Here is an 8,498-nt window from a genome sequence, read left to right as displayed (position 1 = left end):
GCGCGGAGGTAGTGGTCGGAGATCGGCGTCGGGCGGCGCGGGGAGGCGCGCCGGCGAGGAGGCGGAGATGGCAGCGGCGGATCCCGCGGGATCGGGCGGCGGGCGGCTCGGGCCTATATATAGGTAGAGGGAGCTAGGAGTGTTCAAATGAGGAGCGGTTTTCGGCCACGCGATCGTGATGGAACGACCGAGAGCATGGAAGTGACTTAGATGGGTTATGGGCCACTTTGGAGGGGTGTTGGGCTGCAATACAAAAAGGGCTTTTACGGTTCCCCGGTTAACCGTTGGAGTATCAAACGACCTCCAAATGGAACGAAACTTGACAGGCGGTCTACCGGTGCTATACCAAGGCCGCTTGGCAAACCTCGGGCCATTCTGAGAAAGTTTAGCACCCGCTCACAACAAGAGACAAAAGGGGGATGCCCGAGGACATAGGTGTGCCGGATCGCAAAACGGACAACGGGGAAAATGCTCGGATGCATGAGACGAAGACGTATGCAATGCAATGCACATGATGACATGATAAAATGCAACAAGCAAGCAAATTACATGGCAATGACGGCGAATAACTGGCAGACACCTGGCGCATCGAATCGGGGCGTTACAACACTCCTCCACTAACAAGAGATCTCATCTCGAGATCTTAGGACCGAGACAGAAGGGAAAAGGATGAGGTGAACCAAGAACTCAAGAGAAGAGGCAAAGAATCGAGAGCGCTCGAGAAGAAGAGAGGAACGACGAGAATGATGAGAATCAAAAGCTGACAGAATCAGATAGACTCTAAAACCACTCCTGTTAGAACGAGATAATAAACGAATAGAACTGAAAGGATTTAGGTAGCACTCCGGCTCAAACATGGAGGAATAGAACACGAGCTTGAGAGGATGGAATGATACTTGATGAAGACATGACACAAAAACTCCGGAAAGAATTGAAAGAGTTGAATGAAAAGAACGGAGAAGAAAAGATACTTGAAATTCTCCAACAAAATCTTGATGAACTCTTTGGGGAATGAATTAAATCATGCAGATCCACCATGAAGAACTTCGGTGACAAAAGATGATGAGATAGGAATGAAGGATGAAAGAATAAGATTAAAGCTTTGCGATGATTAAGATGGAGCTTCGACGAAATGGCCGAGGAAATAGAACTCCGGAAAAGAAAAGATGAAAACACTTGAAACTAGAATTTATTCCTCAAGAACAAACTCCGAAGAAAAAGGATTACTCGCTTGGATGAAATAAGAATAAGATTTATTGTATGCTTATCCTTCATCAAATTTAATTTACGATACATGAATTTTGCATACTACTTATTCTTGTTGAAAAGGATTAAGGGGGATACAGCGCAAAACTTGAGAAAGTCTTCATGAACCACCGGTAGGATTGAAAAGAACGAATGAATTAATATGATAAACAAAGAAAAAGAATCTTGAATGAACCACCATAAGAATTCGGAAATGACTGATGAAAGAGACTGAATCACCGGGAAGAATTAGCAAACAAATATGCTTGAGGGGATTTAGATGCAAGAGAAAAAGAGATCATGAGCTGATTAAAGAACACTTGAATGAAGTGCCGGGATAAATGGTTAATGGTAGCTGAAATGTGAGGACGAAGAATTCTTCTGGAACGATGGCTTCTGGTGAAAAGAAACAGAAATCAACTCCTGAAATACTCCGAATGGTTAAGAAAATGAATATCTGACAAATGGAATAATTCGATAGGATAACAAGAAGCTGGAACCCCGAATCTTCGAAAGAACGAGCAAGATTTAGAGGAAAAACTCTTCTCCGGTCTTCAAATGACGATGAGAAACAACACCAAAATTACTGAGATACTCCGGTAGAATGAAAAAGAGGAAGGGTTGAACCAAAGATGAAAAGAATTTGAAAGTGATCTTTGAGATGGCATCTGACTGATGAAATCCCTTCTTACATCACACTTAATAGGAATTTGAGAATAACTCCGGGAGAATTAGAAGAGTCAGGTAAGATCCTGGAAAAGACTTGTGGGTTAGGGCCCAGTAAACAGAAAAACACCGTTGAAAAGGATTGTTGAAAAGATAGATGATGCACCGGAACAATTAAGATATTTGAATGACGTGACAACCTCAAATTAATTTGAACAAAGACGAATCTCCTGAGATGTCTTCCGAACTCCGGAATGATTGGATGGCGAGAGGCAAACGAGCAATGAGAACACTTGATCTGAGGGAAAGAATACGATCAACACCGAAAAACTTGAATTGAATCCACCGGAGAAGAAAAAGAGATGAAGAATGTCAAACGAGACGAGAATTCACTGGTTGAAACAATTGAGGGAAGACTGAAGAGGCTCTGCATGAATGAAATTGATGCTCGAAAGAGACTCAGGTTCCGTGAAGAAGAGGGTGGGAGGGCGGGAAAACAAAGGCAACTTTGATGGGTGAACCGACGAATATCTTGAAGAGAAAACACCGGTTGAAATCATTAGGATGGATACTCGATTACGAACTCCGGATCCAAGAAGAAAAGGGGTGGGTGGGTGGGAAAAGAAGACAACTGTGGGCAGATAAACAACTTCATTGAGAGCAAACTGAGAATTGAACTTGGCAAAGATGAAGAGGTTCGAGTCAACTTGACGAGAAATGCACCGGATGAAAAGAGATGAGAACCAACGACCAGAAAACTAACCACATGATCCTAAAGAAAATTTGAAGGGGAAGAGAAGTAATTCAAAACACCTACGTCAAGATTCCTCACCAGAGCGACGACGGGGGCTAAGGAGTAAAAAGAATTCCTACTCTCTGATATAACTAGACTCCAAAAACAGTTTTCTTCTAGACTCGACAGCGGCCAAACTACACGATCAATCAAGGGGGCTCCTAGGGTACGTCGAGGCTCTGATACCAACATATCACGCCCAATATGCGATATTATCCTAAAGAGACACGAAGGTCCCACCAAGGATAGAACCGCATATTGAAACATTTTTGCAAGGTGGATATCATTGCATCAACATTACATAATAGATGGGGATACATACAAAAGGCATACAATGCCACACGAATACAACTTCATCTTACATAAGAGCACCATCCGACTACGGATGAAACACAAATAGAAACTCAAATGACATCCACCCTGCTAGCCCAGGCTGCCGACCTGGAACCAATCCCCTGATGGAAGAAGAAGCAGAAGAAGAACTTTAAAACAAGCAAACATCGCTCTCGCGTCATGATCATCGCAAAACCTGTACCTGCAACTGTTGTTGTAGTAATCTATGAGCCACGAGGAATCAGCAATCCCATTACCATCACTAGTAGAAAACCACCCATTAGTCCCGGTTCGTAAGGGCCTTTAGTCCCGGTTCAGGAAGCGGGACTAATGGGTCGTTACTAATACCTCCACCCATTAGTCCCGGTTCAAACACGAATCGGGACCAATGTGCCTCCACGTGGCCCTGTGCGCTGAGCCCAGTTAGGGGGCCTTTGGTCCCGGTTGGTGGCTCCAACCGGGACCAAAAGGCATCCATGCGTCAGCATTCCAGTGGCTGGTGTTTTTGTTTTTTTTGAAAGGAGGGGGGGTTGGGGGTTTTGGGGGATTAATTTAGGTGTTTCATATATTGTGTTAGCTAGATAATTAATAGAGAGAAGTGTCCTCTCTTATGTCCGTGCTTGGTCGACGCTACGTACTATATATACATAAGTGATCGAGAGAACCATTCAGTACAGAAGTTCGTCATGCATACCGAGAGAAGTGATCGATCGACCTCTCCTTCTCCGGGAGATTGGTCGAACAACAAGTTTTCGTATCATGTATCCAACGCTACTGGCTACATACATGTACAATATGTATAATATCTCTTAATTACAAACCCCTAGCATTTGAAATCAATTTCCACATGGTATTCTCCGGCTTTACTGATGACGTGGTCAAGAAAGAATCCCGCCAATTCCTCTTGAATTGCTTTCATGCGATCTGGTTCTAGGAGTTCATTCCGCATCTGCCACGTCTAATTTGAAGAAGGGGATTAATTAATACATATATATGAATGAAACTCAACAGAAATGATGGTGTAATAAAATGAAACTCTGAATATTATTGCTTACGCACTTCATATTGTCTTTTAGAGTAGCCCCGCCTATTTTTCAAAGTCGCGGTGTGGATGAACTCGCACATGTAGTATCCACAGAAATCATTCCCTTCCTCCTGCCACAAGCACTTTACGAGAAATAGAGGTCAATCAAACTGATAATGAAGCATTATAAATGGCATTGATGAAAGTATAGCTATAGAATCAACGGGAGATGCGCGCAACTAGCTAGCCAGTAGTACTTACTTTCCGGTATGTATATCGCAGCTCCTTCGGCAGTCCCGGAGCTTCTGCGGTGAACTGTTTCCAAACCCTGCAAGACAAAGAAAATAATTATTATTACTTGAGATATCAGGAAATGAAAAAAAAGTTACCGATATGGTGATCGATTGAACTTACTTGCTGAGCATTTCAGTCATGTCCGCATAGGTTTTGAGATCTTTCCGTCTCGAGTCTAAGACGGTTACTAGTCCACGCTCAAGCTTAATCTCCAGAAGAATATAGTCGTACCTGCGCACGCATGCATAACTCATCAATTACAATACTATAACCTTGCTTGAGTAATAAGGGAAACCGAATATGCACACGACAGTAACACTCATGGGCCGTTGTAAGGGAAGAGTATGGTATCTTTGTTTCGATTTTTTATCAACGATCGTAGCAAGTTGTCCTCGGCCTCTTTGATGTTCTTTTCAACCAGAAATACATCTATGATATTTGTGATAATGAACCCAATATCATAAATTTCTTGTTTTTTGCACTCGACGATCTTCAATCTGCATAATATATTGAGGATAATTAATTATAAATACATGCAATGAAAGAGCCGAGCTATATATAGAGACTTAATGACAGAAATAGTACTTACAGGCAGTAGCAAAAGACCATTAATTTATCGAGGGCCTTTTGATTGAAGAACTCGAAGAACTCCTCAAATGGAACAGTCAACAGATCATTTGCAACGAGATCGTGCTCCTCTTTAATATGCAGATACAAAGCATTCTTACCCTCAGACTCTCTGCAGGTTTCCATGTACCAATTATGGAATCTTCGCATCATTGTTGTTAGGGATTTTTCGTCTTTGACGAGAGGCTTCCCGTACTCGTATCTGTGTCCGTCCACCTCCAAAAAATCAGGAAGTGCATCGTCAGGCAGGTAATCATCAAGATTGCCATAACCGGCCACCGTCCTCGGAGCATCAGACACATTGAGCGGGGGGCACGATTGCTGTGCTTGTTCGCCGAGCTGGGCAATTTTTTCCCCTTTGCTCGTTCTTTTGACCTTTTAGCACTGACAGTAGTTCCCGACCGCTGGGCTTGGAGATATGTCTGTTCAGTAATGCACTCATAGTTGGTTCTCGGCGGAGACTTTGGTGGTTTCCTCAGGGCATCGATAGTGCGCTTTGCTTTCACTGGATCTACCTTCTCCTCCGGAGGTGGATGTCTCTTTGCTTTCACCCCCTCAAAGAACTCCTTCACATGGGCCTGCACAATCGTATCGTTTTCCTCCTCGGACCTCTCGTACGGTAACTTCTCTAGAGGCTTGAGAGATGATGGACCGTATTTGTATTGCCTCCCGCCTCTGGTTGTGCTGCTAGACGCCGGAGCAGACGGAGCGGCTGCGGCGTCTGTCTTCTTTCGTTCTTGCTTACGAGGCGGAGGAGAAGGAGTACGACGTGCCGGAGCAGCTGGGCCGGCGGCGGATCTCTTCCGCCCTTGCTGGCGAGGCGGAGAAGGAGGATGCTGCTGGCTGCTCGGGAGCGTCGGCGCAAGCGGAGAAGGAGGCGGAGTGCCGCCATGCGCCGGAGAAGGAGGCGGAGTGCCGCCACGCGTTCCCTGATTGTCACTCGCCGGAGGAGGAGGCGGAGTGCCCTGACTCGCCGGAGGAGGAGGCGGTGGAGAAGGCAGAGTGCCCTGACTCGCCGGAGCAGGAGGAGGAGGCAGAGGCGTCCAGTTTAGAAGGTTGATGAGCTCCTTCTTCCATAGGCATGGAGTCTTCAGAGAAGAACCCAGCCTAGTCTCCCCTTCACCGATAGGGTGCTCAAGCACGAGGTCCTCAAATCCCTCCGTTATTTCATCCACCATCACCTTAGCATATCCTTTTGGAATCGGCTGGCAGTGATAAGTTGTGCCGAGTCCACTAGGATAAACTTGGCCAACAGCCGCCTTGACCTTGAAATTCATCCATCGCGCCATCATGTGGCAATTTTGAGACTCCGTGATACCATCCACGGGATAGCTGGCAGGAGCCGTCAAGACATGCTTCGGCTGAAGCAGCTCGGTGGAAGCCACGCTGCTTCTCCGCTGAGATGGCGGGGTAGCTTCGGGGGAAGCTTCGGCAAGTCATTTGTTGCGATCTGCTGCTTCTCGTTCCTCTTCTCGATCCTCTAGCCCCATTACCCATCCAAGCAGCGCCTGCATTTGGTCCTGCTCCAGTTTCTTCCTCCTCTCATGGGTTTTGTAACCCCCTGCGTCCGGAAAACCAACCTTCCACGGAATGGAGCCTGGCGTGCCTCGTGTCCGTCCAGGGTGCTCGGGATTCCCAAGGGCCATTGTGAGCTCGTCCTTCTCCCTGTTTGGAAGGAACGTCCCTCGCTGCGCTGCATCGATACAATGTCGAAGGTTCTTGACTGGTGTTTGCAGTTCCTCGTCCGTCCACTGACACTTCCCTATTACAGGGTCCAAGGTTCCGCCAGCCCCGAAGAACCAAGTCCGGCAACGGTCTGGCTAGCGCATTGTCTCTGGTTCGATCCCTTTTTCAAGCAGATCATGCTCAGCCTTGGACCACTTAGGCCGGGCTTTGAGGTAGCCACCTGACCCCGTGTGATGGTGAAGCTTCTTCTTTGCAGCATTTTTCTTGTTTGTCTCCGACATCTTCTTACTCTTTTCCGATGTCTTGTGGGCCACAAATGCGGGCCAGTGATCTTTGATCTTCTCATATTTTCCGATGAATTCTAGTATCTTTTTTTCCTTGACAAACTGTTTCAGCTCTTTCCTCCACCTCCTCATTAGGCCTGCCATCTTCTTAATAGCACAAGACTTGATTAATTGCTCTTTAACTAGCTTCTCCGGATCCTCCTCTAGCGGTAGGGTGAAATTTGCCTTCAGCTCAGTCCAAAGATCTTCTTTCTGCATATCATTGACATAAGACACCTCAGCGTCTTCATCCTTAGCAGGCTTATACCATTGCTGGATGCTGATCGGGATTCTGTCCCTAACAAGAACCCCGCACTGAGCAGAAAATGCCTTCCTTGTCCGGATGGGTTCAATCGGTTCGCCATCAGGCGCGATTTCTATGATCTCAAACTTTTCATCCGAGCTCAACTTTTTCTTCAGGCCTCCTCTCCTTACCGAAGTTGTGCTCGATCCGGAGGGCTAGAAATTATAAGGAAGAAAGACGACAGTAATTAATATGTGTACATATACCAAAACAATGGATGCATCAATTAACTAGTCAGCACGGGCTTAACTAATATATATATACCTGGCCGGACTCGGTTCGGTGATCGGAGCAGTCAGCACGGTCTCCTTCGTCTTGTGCCTCCATTGTGTCACCGGAGCCATCATGAACATAGTCCTTCTCTTGTACCAGCATTAATGGGTCGAAGCCACCATCATAAACATAGCCCTCTTCTTCATTTAGCTGACCAACGGTGTCGAGGAGAAATGACGCAACATCATCACTTCCATTTGTGATTATGTCCCCCAACATCACTTCTGTTTCTTCGTCTCGGGAGTGCTCCATAGTTTCTGCAAACATTTACAACATGTCAATTATTATTCAAACATGGTACAGATGGATATATATATATATATATATTAGTGGCAAACGTAGAACTAGCTAGCTAATCACAATAAGGAATCATGTTAGTGGCCTCGACGCTGCTTCTCTAGGGTTTGGGGTTGCCTCGACACAACGCTTCAAGGGTTTGGGGTGGCTTCGACGATAACGCTCTTTTAACTTGATAAATTTGGGTGGCCTTGAGAGAGTTAATTTGTCGGGTAGGGGCGCGGCGGGAGGGGGTAGGAGACCAACATCGTTTTCTCTCTAGGGTTTGGGTGTCCTCGAGAGTTTTGGTCGAGCGAGAGGGCCAAGGGGGGTGCTGCAGTTGTATAAGTTATCACGGTCGAGAGGGGGTATATATATCGACCGCCCCTCATGTCGAAGTTATCTAGAGGGGGTTATATCGACAACGACGCGACATACATATACATGGGAAAATAATGTTATCGGGGAGGGGGTATCGGTACCACCCCCTCGTGTTGAAGTTTCTTCTTTCTCCTCTATTCCTTTCTTTCTTCTTCTCCTCTTCTTTTTCTTCTTCTCCCTCAAGAAAGGAAAATAATTAAGGAAAAGGAAGAAAAGAGGAAGAAGGAAGAAGGAAGAAGAAGAAGAAGAAAAAGAAGAAAAAAAAGAGGAGAA

Source organism: Triticum aestivum, chromosome 2B, assembly GCF_018294505.1.
Source record: "Triticum aestivum cultivar Chinese Spring chromosome 2B, IWGSC CS RefSeq v2.1, whole genome shotgun sequence".
Lineage (NCBI taxonomy): Eukaryota > Viridiplantae > Streptophyta > Magnoliopsida > Poales > Poaceae > Triticum > Triticum aestivum.
Note: the sequence above shows the minus strand (reverse complement) of the source record.